A 10,285-nucleotide genomic window follows, 5' to 3' on the forward strand; every position below is an offset into this window, starting at 1 on the left:
TCAGAACCACACACACTCTTGGTTAACACAACTGTCAAGCCATGTGCTGTGCTGTTCCTGCTCTGTGAATCAGCGTCATTAAACTACCTCAACTGGAATTGTGTGTATTGTTGTGAATTGTTAAATACTACTGCACTGTTGGAGCTAGTGTAACAGTATAACTTTAGACCGTCCCCTCGCCCATACCCGGGCGCAAACCAGGGACCCTCTGCACACATCAACAACAGTCACCCACAAAGTGTCGTTACCCATCGCTCCACAAAAGCCGCGGCCCTTGCAGAGCAAGGGGAACTACTACTTCAAGGTCTCAGAGCAAGTGACGTCAATGATTGAAACGCTATTTAGCGCGAACACCGCTAACTAGCTAGCCGTTTCACATCCGTTACACTAGGAACACAAGCATTTCGCTACACCCGCAATAACATCTGCTAAATATGTGTATGTGACCAATAAAATTGGATTTGAATCCTACCTGGCTGTCATCTCTGCCATTACAAGCACCTGGGAGAGAACACATAGTGCTAAGAAAACGCTAAAGAATATACAGGTCCACAACTACACAAGTTGATAACGTATTGTCGAAAGTGCGTAGGCAATATTTACTGTGTCGATAGGGGAGTAGGCTAGTGTACAATAATAACGTAATTTGATGTGCTAGTATTATTTATTTCATGGATGAATTCAATTGTAAATGAAAATATACACATGGTGCTATAGGATATATACAGTGCCTTGCGAAAGTATTCGGCCCCCTTGAACTTTGCGACCTTTTGCCACATTTCAGGCTTCAAACATAAAGATATAAAACTGTATTTTTTTGTGAAGAATCAACAACAAGTGGGACACAATCATGAAGTGGAACGACATTTATTGGATATTTTAAACTTTTTTGAACAAATCAAAAACTGAAAAATTGGGCGTGCAAAATTATTCAGCCCCTTTACTTTCAGTGCAACTCTCTCCAGAAGTTCAGTGAGGATCTCTGAATGATCCAATGTTGACCTAAATGACTAATGATGATAAATACAATCCACCTGTGTGTAATCAAGTCTCCGTATAAATGCACCTGCACTGTGATAGTCTCAGAGGTCCGTTAAAAGCGCAGAGAGCATCATGAAGAACAAGGAACACACCAGGCAGGTCCGAGATACTGTTGTGAAGAAGTTTAAAGCCGGATTTGGATACAAAAAGATTTCCCAAGTTTAAACATCCCAAGGAGCACTGTGCAAGCGATAATATTGAAATGGAAGGAGTATCAGACCACTGCAAATCTACCAAGACCTGGCCGTCCCTCTAAACTTTCAGTTCATACAAGGAGAAGACTGATCAGAGATGCAGCCAAGAGGCCCATGATCACTCTGGATGAACTGCAGAGATCTACAGCTGAGGTGGGAGACTCTGTCCATAGGACAACAATCAGTCGTATATTGCACAGATCTGGCCTTTATGGAAGAGTGGCAAGAAGAAAGCAATTTCTTAAAGATATCCATAAAAAGTGTTGTTTAAAGTTTGCCACAAGCCACCTGGGAGACACACCAAACATGTGGAAGAAGGTGCTCTGGTCAGATGAAACCAAAATTGAACTTTTTGGCAACAATGCAAAATGTTATGTTTGGCGTAAAAGCAACACACTGTCAAACATGGTGGTGGCAGCATCATGGTTTGGGCCTGCTTTTCTTCAGCAGGGACAGGGAAGATGGTTAAAATTGATGGGAAGATGGATGGGGCCAAATACAGGACCATTCTGGAAGAACCTGATGGAGTCTGCAAAAGACCTGAGACTGGGACGGAGATTTGTCTTCCAACAAGACAATGATCCAAAACATAAAGCAAAATCTACAATGGAATGGTTCAAAAATAAACATATCCAGGTGTTAGAATGGCCAAGTCAAAGTCCAGACCTGAATCCAATCGAGAATCTGTGGAAAGAACTGAAAACTGCTGTTCACAAATGCTCTCCATCCAACCTCACTGAGCTCGAGCTGTTTTGCAAGGAGGAATGGGAAAAAATGTCGGTCTCTCGATGTGCAAAACTGATAGAGACATACCCCAAGCGACTTACAGCTGTAATCGCAGCAAAAGGTGGTGCTACAAAGTATTAACTTAAGGGGGCTGAATAATTTTGCACGCCCAATTTTTCAGTTTTTGATTTGTTAAAAAAGTTTGAAATATCCAATAAATGTCGTTCCACTTCATGATTGTGTCCCACTTGTTGTTGATTCTTCACAAAAAAATACATTTTTATATCTTTATGTTTGAAGCCTGAAATGTGGCAAAAGGTCGGAAAGTTCAAGGGGGCCGAATACTTTCGCAAGGCACTGTACATATTTTACATTTTATTTTGATATACTCCGCTACACGCGCCGAGCATGTGTCCCTGGTGCGCAAAGTGCTTGGTCGCCTGTTGGAGCATGACCTGTACGTCAAGGCTAGGGTATCGCATTTCCACTTCAGGGGTGGAGATGGAGAGTGACCGCATTGCAGCCGACTCCCACCACGGTAAAGGAGGTCAGCGATTCTTAGGGTTTGCCAACTATTCCCGTAGGTTTATCTGGGGTTTTGGACAAGTAGCAGCTCCCATTACTTCACTGCTGATGGGGAGCCCAGTGCGCTTGCAGTGGATGGCTGAGGCGGACAGGGCTTTCAGTCACTTGAGGGATTTGTTTACCTCTGCTCCCGTGCTAGCGCATCCGAATCCCTCTTTAGCATTCATAGTGGAGGTGGACGCGTCTGAGGCTGGGATAGGAGCTGTGCTCTCTCAGCGCTCGGGTAAGCCACCTAAGCTCCGCCCTTGTGCCTTCTTCTCAAAGAAGCTCAGCCAAGCGGAGCGAAACTATGACGTGGGGGACCGGGAGTTGTTGGTTGTCGTCAAGGCCTTGAAGGCGTGGAGACATTGGCTTAAGGGGGCTAAACACCCTTTTCTCATCTGGACTGACCATCGCAATCTGGAGTACATCCGGGCCGCGAGGAGACTGAACCCTCGCCAGGCAAGGTGGGCCATGTTTTTCACCCTTTTTGTGTTTACCCTTTCTTACAGACCAGGCTCCCAGAACGTTAAGGCAGACACATTGTCCCGGCTGTATGACACAGAGGAGCGGCCCATGGATCCCACTCCCATACTCCCAGCCTCTTGCTTGGTGGCGCCGGTAGTGTGGGAGCTGGACGCGGACATTGAGCGGGCGTCACGCTCCCCCTCAGTGTCCAGCTGGGTGTCTATATGTTCCGTCTGCTGTCCGCGACTGGCTGATCTATTGGGCCCACACGTCACCCTCCTCTGGTCATCCTGGGATCGGTCGGACGGTGCGCTGTCTTAGTGGGAAGTAGAGGTGGCCCACTTTCGCTAATGAAGTGAGGGTTTATGTTTCCTCCTGCTCGATGTGCGCTCAGTGTAAGGCTCCTAGACACCTGCCCAGAGGTAAGCTACAACCCTTACCCATTCCACAACGGCCGTGGTAGCACCTGTCGGTGGATTTCCTAACCGATCTTCCACCTTCACAGGGTAACACCACGATCCTGGTCGTTGTGGATCGTTTTTCTAAGTCCTGTCGTCTCCTCCCTTTGCCCGGTCTCCCTACGGACCTACAAACTGTGGAGGCCCTGTATACACACGTCTTCCGACACTACGGGGTGCCTGAGGATATAGTGTTTGATCGGGGTCCCCAGTTCATGTCAAGGGTCTGGAGGGTGTTCATGGAACGTCTGGGGGTCTCGGTCAGCCTTACCTCAGGTTTTCACCCCGAGAGTAATGGGCAGGTGGAGAGAGTTAACCAGGATGTTGGTAGGTTTCTGAGGTCTTTTTGCCAGGACCGGCCAGGGGAGTGGGCGGCGTTCGTGCCCTGGGCAGAGATGGCCCAGAACTCGCTTTGCCACTCCTTCACTAACCTTTCTCCCTTCCAGTGTGTCTTGGGGTATCAGCCGGTTCTGGCTCCTTGGCATCAGAGTCAGACCGAGGCTCCTGCGGTGGACGACTGGTTCTGGCGCGCGGAGGAAACATGGGACGCCGCACCATACTGCGCCAGAAAAGGGGTGCAGACTGTCACCGCAGTGAGGCCCTGGTGTTCGCACCGGGGGACAGGGTCTGGTTCTCGACCCAAAACCTGCCATTCCGCCTGCCCTGTCGGGAAGCTGGGTCCGCGGTTTGTGGGGGCCATTTAAAGTCCTGAGGAGAGTGAAAAATGTATGGTACAGGTTACAGCTTCCCCCCGATTACCTCATTAACCCCTCGTTCCATATGTGTCTCTCCTCAGGCCGGTGGTGGCTGGCCCGCTCCAGGAGTATGAGGTGCGGGAGGTTCCTCCACCCCCTCTGGATATCGAGGGGGCCCCGGCGTACTCTGTTCGTTCCACACTGGATTCGAGACAACGGGCCTTCAGTACCTCATGGACTGGGAGGGGTATGGTCCAGAGGAGTAGATGCTGGGTTCCGGTGGAGGACGTATTGGATCCTTATATGCTGCGAGACTTCCACCGTCTCCATCCGGATCGCCCTGCACCTCGCCCTCCGGGTCGTCCCCGAGGTCTGTGTCGACGTGCTGCTGGATACGCGCGTCGGGGGGGGGGGGGGGGGCTACTGTCACGACTTCTGCCAAAGACGGTCCCTCTCCTTGTTCGGGCGGTGTTCGAGGGTCGACGTCACCGATCTTCTACCAATCACCGATCCATTTTTCATTTTCCATTGGTTTTGTCTCGTCTTCCTTCACACCTGGTTTCATCAATTACATGTTGTGTATTTAACCCTCTGTTTCCCCTCATGTCCTTGTTGGAGATTTGTTTGTATGTTAGTGCTATTATGTGTTGGTGCGTAACGGGCTTTGTACCCATTTTATTATTTTTTGTATGTTTTGGAGTTTGTTTGTCTTTCTTATTAAATGACTCCGTTTATATCAAGTTTGTTCTCCTGCACCTGCAATTTCCAAATGCCTGAAGGTACCACATTGATCTGTACAAAAAATAGTATGCAAGTATAAACACCATGGGACCACACAGCGATTATACTGCTCAGGAAGGAGACGCGTTCGGTCTCCTTGAGATGAACGTACTTTGGTGCGAAAAGTAAAAATCAATCCCAGGCCGCTCAGCAAGGTAGAAGCCACTACTCCAAAACCGCATAAAAAAGCCAGACTACGGTTTTCAAATGCACATGGGGACAAAGATAGTACTTTTTGGAGAAATGTCCTCTGGTCTGATGAAACAAAAATAGAACTGTTTGGCCATAATGACCATTGTGATGTTTGGAGGAAAAAGGGGGAGTGTTGCAAGCCGAAGAACAACATCCCAACCGTGAAGCACGGGCGTGGCAGCATCACGTTGTGTGGGTGCTTTGCTGAAGGAGGGACATGTGCACTTCACAAAATAGATGACATGAGGAAAGAAAATGATGTGGATATATTGAAGCAACATCTCAAGACATCAGTCAGGAAGTTAAAGCTTGGTGGCAAATGGGTCTTCCAAACGGACAATGACCCCAAGCATACTTCCAAAGTTGTGGCAAAATGGCTTAAGGACAACAAAGTCAAGGTATTGGAGTGGCCATCACAAAACCCTGACCTCAATCCTATAGAAATGTTGTGGGCAGAACTGAAAAATCGTGTGTGAGCCTACAAACCTGACTCAGTTATACCAGCTCTGTCAGGCGGAATGGGCCAAAATTCACACAACTTATTCTGCGAAGCTTGTTTGACCTAAGTTCAACTATTTAAAGGCAATGCTACCAAATACTAATTGAGTGTATAAACTTCTGACCCACTGGGAATGTGATGAAAGAAATAAAAGCTGAAAGAAATCATTCTCAAATATTATTCTGACGTTTCACATTCTTAAAATAAAGTGGTGATCCTAACTGACCTAAGACAGGGAATTTTTACTAGGAATAAATGTAAGGAATTGTGAAAAGCTGAGTTTAAATGTATTTGGCTAAGGTATATGTAAACTTCCGATTTCAATTGTGTGTGTGTGTGTAATAGATATATATATATTAATCGGTATCGGCTTTTTTTGGTCCTCCAATAATCGGTCGACCTCTAATCAAAAGCTTTCCTTAGGTCTAGAAATACAGCCCCAACAACGCCCCCTCTGTCCAGCTTGGACTTCACATGTTCCAGAAGAAAGCGGTTGGATGTTTCTGTAGAGTATTTTGCTCTGAAGCCAAACTGCATGGAGTGTAATGTGTAGGGGCTGTTGCTGTGGGCTATCAGTTGCGCTGCTACACACTTTTCAGCAACCTTCGACACCACAGGTAGTATATTAATGGGCCTGTAGTTACTCATGTCAGCAGGGTCACCTGATTTAAAGATGGACATTATTATGGCTGACTTCCAGATCCTTGGAATCACCCCCTGACCAATAAATGTGTTGGTAACTTCAGTAATGGGGCCAATGAGTGAGTCTTGGTAGTTATTAAGAAAGGTAGAGTCCAGCCCAAACACATCTTTGGCTTTAGAGTTTTTTAGTGAGTTAATCACCTTGTTCACCTCTGACTCAGAAACCTCCCTTATGATGAAGACAGGTTGAGTGTCATTCACTATCAATGAGTCCAATAAACCAGTAGAGGGGTTTTGTGTCAGTACCCTGACAGAGTAAACAAAGTAGGAATTGAACGCTATTGCTATTTCGACTGCATCCTGTGTTAGATTGTAATTCACCATGATTTCTAGACTTTTTCCAGTGTTACTATCGTATTTCCCTGTTAACTTTTTTAGATTATCCCAGATCAATTTAGAATTTCCCTTTGCTTCACCAATTATGTTGATAAAGTTTGCCATGGCCTGTCTGATTTCTTTCATCACCTTATTTCTCAACCTGGTAAACCTACGTCCGTCATGCTCTAATTCGGACTTTGGGGCTGTTTTTAGAGCATGATCCCATTTCATCAGTTTCCAGATCTCTCCATTTAGCCAATGAAGAGTGCTCTTTTGGCCAGGTTTGGATTTGATTTTCTTTAGGAAGCCATTTATTGTAGTCTGGATTGTGGATAGTCAGGTTTTTCTATCAGCTTCCACATCTGTATAGAACAAGGAATCATTTCAGTTAATAATTGCGTTTTCAAAATAATTGAATTCACTCCTAGGTATTCTGAGCGGATCAGGCTTTCTAACAGTAGAGAGTAGCCTAACCTGTTCCTGGAAAGCTTTCTGGCTATAACTGTCAGATTATGATCAGCCCAGTAACCATATTGAATGATTTAGTCACTCTCTCTGGTTTATTACTGAACAGCAGATCAATCTGTGTTTTAGAGCAACAAGTCACCCTGGTTGGCCCTTTAACTAGCTGTGTAAGGTCAAAGGTATTAGTGATCCGTTTGAGGGTTTTCCTACAAGACTTGTCTTCATAATTAATGTTAAAATCTCCCATTAAGATGACCTCTTTCCCAAAATCACATTCCCTAAGCATGTTATTAAACGGATCAAAAAACACACTTTTGGTGGAAGGTGGTCTATACATTCCAATAAGGGTAAAATACATTTTGGGAGACGGTGTAATGTTTAGGTCAATACATTCTAGTTCATTATCACATGACCACTCAATTTGTTTACATCGGATATGTTCTTTAATGTAAATCATCAGACCCCCTACTCTTCCTTCAATCCTGTCTCTCCTGAAAACATTGTAGCCAAGCATAATCAAAGCAGCAGATGGAGAGTTTTTCTGGAGCCAAGTCTCTGAAAGGCAGAGGAAGTCAAGGTTGGAGTCTGAAAAGATGTTGAATTTGATCACTTTTTGGAATGACACTGCGAATGTTCAAGTGCCCCCCTAGCAGTCCCTTGGCCTTAGCTCGTGGGTCCCAGATGACACGAGTGATTGACACATTGAAAAAAGTAACGTTTTCTGATGGCTGGGTTTAGGCTGTTTTGTATCGTTTTGATTAGGGGCAGTTGGGTAGTGTATCCAAATCCGGCTTTAAACTTCTTCACAACAGTATCTCGGACCTGCCTGGTGTGTTCCTTGTTCTTCATGATGCTCTCTGCGCTTTTAACAGACCTCTGAGACTATCACAGTGCAGGTGCATTTATACGGAGACTTGATTACACACAGGTGGATTGTATTTATCATCATTAGTCATTTAGGTCAACATTGGATCGTTCAGAGATCCTCACTGAACTTCTGGAGAGAGTTTGCTGCACTGAAAGTAAAGGGGCTGAATAATTTTGCACGCCCAATTTTTCAGTTTTTGATTTGTTAAAAAAGTTTGAAATATCCAATAAATGTTGTTCCACTTCATGATTGTGTCCCACTTGTTGTTGATTCTTCGCAAAAAAATACAGTTTTATATCTCTATGTTTGAAGCCTGAATTGTGGAAAAAGGTCGCAAAGTTCAAGGGGGCCGAATACTTTCGCAAGGCACTGTATGTGTACAAAATGTCTATGTAGTGGACATTAGTCAGGCTCATGGTCTCGTTATGAGGTAGCCCTGCCTGCGACTTCAAAATCAGTGTCACCATCAGCCCAAAGGGAATCTCCTCTTGGTCTAATGGTCAAGATGTTGGTTTCTTCCATGGGAGACCAGGGTTTATATCCAGCCCGCTACAATGGCACCCAATGTGGGACAGTCTCGCGTGGGGGAGGAGGTACAAGGGGGGTGAATGTAGCGGACATGAATCTGTGTTATAGGTTCATGATGAGGATGCCTTGCCCTAGGGGGTCTATTTTTAGGACTGATAGCCAAAGTAATAGTATTTAAACCAAAGTTTATTCTGAACAATACTAGATTTAAAAAATAACTGCAGTAGGTGCACAGACAAGACAGTTGTGGTAATTGTGTGGCTGCTTTAACTGACAAGTCGAGCTCTGAACTGTAATTCTGAACACCAAACCATAATGAATCTAACCATTAGATGGCGCCATACCATAACAAGCCCATTTCCTCTACCTCAGCAGTCACTCATCAAACGTTACTTGGTCTGACTAATGCTATGCAGCAGACAAGGGTGGTTTCAGAACATTATACATCCATAGAGACCACCACTCTCCAGTAGTCTACTCTCAAAATCCATAGAAAGGGCTGGACCATAGTCAGCCACTGGCAGGTTTTGATTGAATTGGCAGGAATTTGCACAGGTGCCATCCCACTAGGCACAAAGTGGTTAAATCAACATTTCCACTCCATTTCAACCCCCAGAAATGTATGTGATGACATTGAATCAACGTGAAACTGATTGCATTTACTTGGGGTCTGCTCGGGAAGGAGACACGTTCTATCTCCTAGAGATGAACGTACTTTGCTGCGAAAAGTGCAAATCAATCCCAGAACAGCAGCAAAGGACCTTGTGAAGATGCTGAGGAAATGGGTACAAAATTATCTATATCCACAGTAAAATGAGTCCTATATTGACATATCCTGAAAGGCCGCTCAGCAAGGAAGAAGCCACTGCTCCAAAACCGACATAAAAAAGCCAGACTACGGTTTGCAACTCCACAATGGGACAAAGATTGTACTTTTTGGAGAAATGTCCTCTGGTCTGATGGAACAAAAATAGAACTGTTTGGCCATAATGACCATCGTTATGTTTTGACGAAAAAGGGGGATGCTTGCAGGCTGAAGAACAACATCCCCAACCGAGAAGCACGGGCGTGGCAGCATCATGTTGTGGGGGTGCTTTGTTGCAGGAGGGACAGGTGCACTTCACAAAATAGATGGCATCATGAGGGGGGGGGGGGTGAATTGTGGCTATATCTCAAGACATCAGTCAGGAAGTTAAAGCTTGGTCGCAAATGGGTCTTCCAAATAGACAATGACCCCAAGCATACTTCCAAAGTTGTGGCAAAATGGCTTAAGGACAACAAAGTCAAGGTATTGGAGTGGCCATCACAAAGCCCTGACCTCAATCCTATAGAACATTTGTAGGCAGAACTGAAAAAGCGTGTGCGAGCAAGGAGGCCTACAAACCTGACTCAGTTACAGCAGCTCTGTCAGGAGAAATGGGCCAAAATTCACCCAACTTATTGTGGGAAGCTTGTGGAAGGCTACCTGAAACGTTTAACCCAAGTTAAACAATTTAAAAGCAATATAACCGATGTGAAATGGCTAGCTAGTTAGCGGGGTGCGCGCTAATCGCATTTCAATCGGTGACGTCACTTGCTCTGAGACCTTGAAGTAGTTGTGTACCTTGCTCTGCAAGGGCCGCAGTTTTTGTGGAGTGTTGGGTAACGATGCGTCGAGGATGGCTGTTCTCAATGTGTGTAGAGGGTCCCTGGTTCGAGCCCAGATAGGGGCAAGGAGAGGGACAGAAGCTAAACTCTTACACTACCAAATACTAATTGAGTGTATGTAAACTTCTGACCCAGTGAGA

This window comes from Oncorhynchus mykiss, chromosome 2, assembly GCF_013265735.2.
Source record: "Oncorhynchus mykiss isolate Arlee chromosome 2, USDA_OmykA_1.1, whole genome shotgun sequence".
Classification (NCBI taxonomy): Eukaryota; Metazoa; Chordata; class Actinopteri; order Salmoniformes; family Salmonidae; genus Oncorhynchus; species Oncorhynchus mykiss.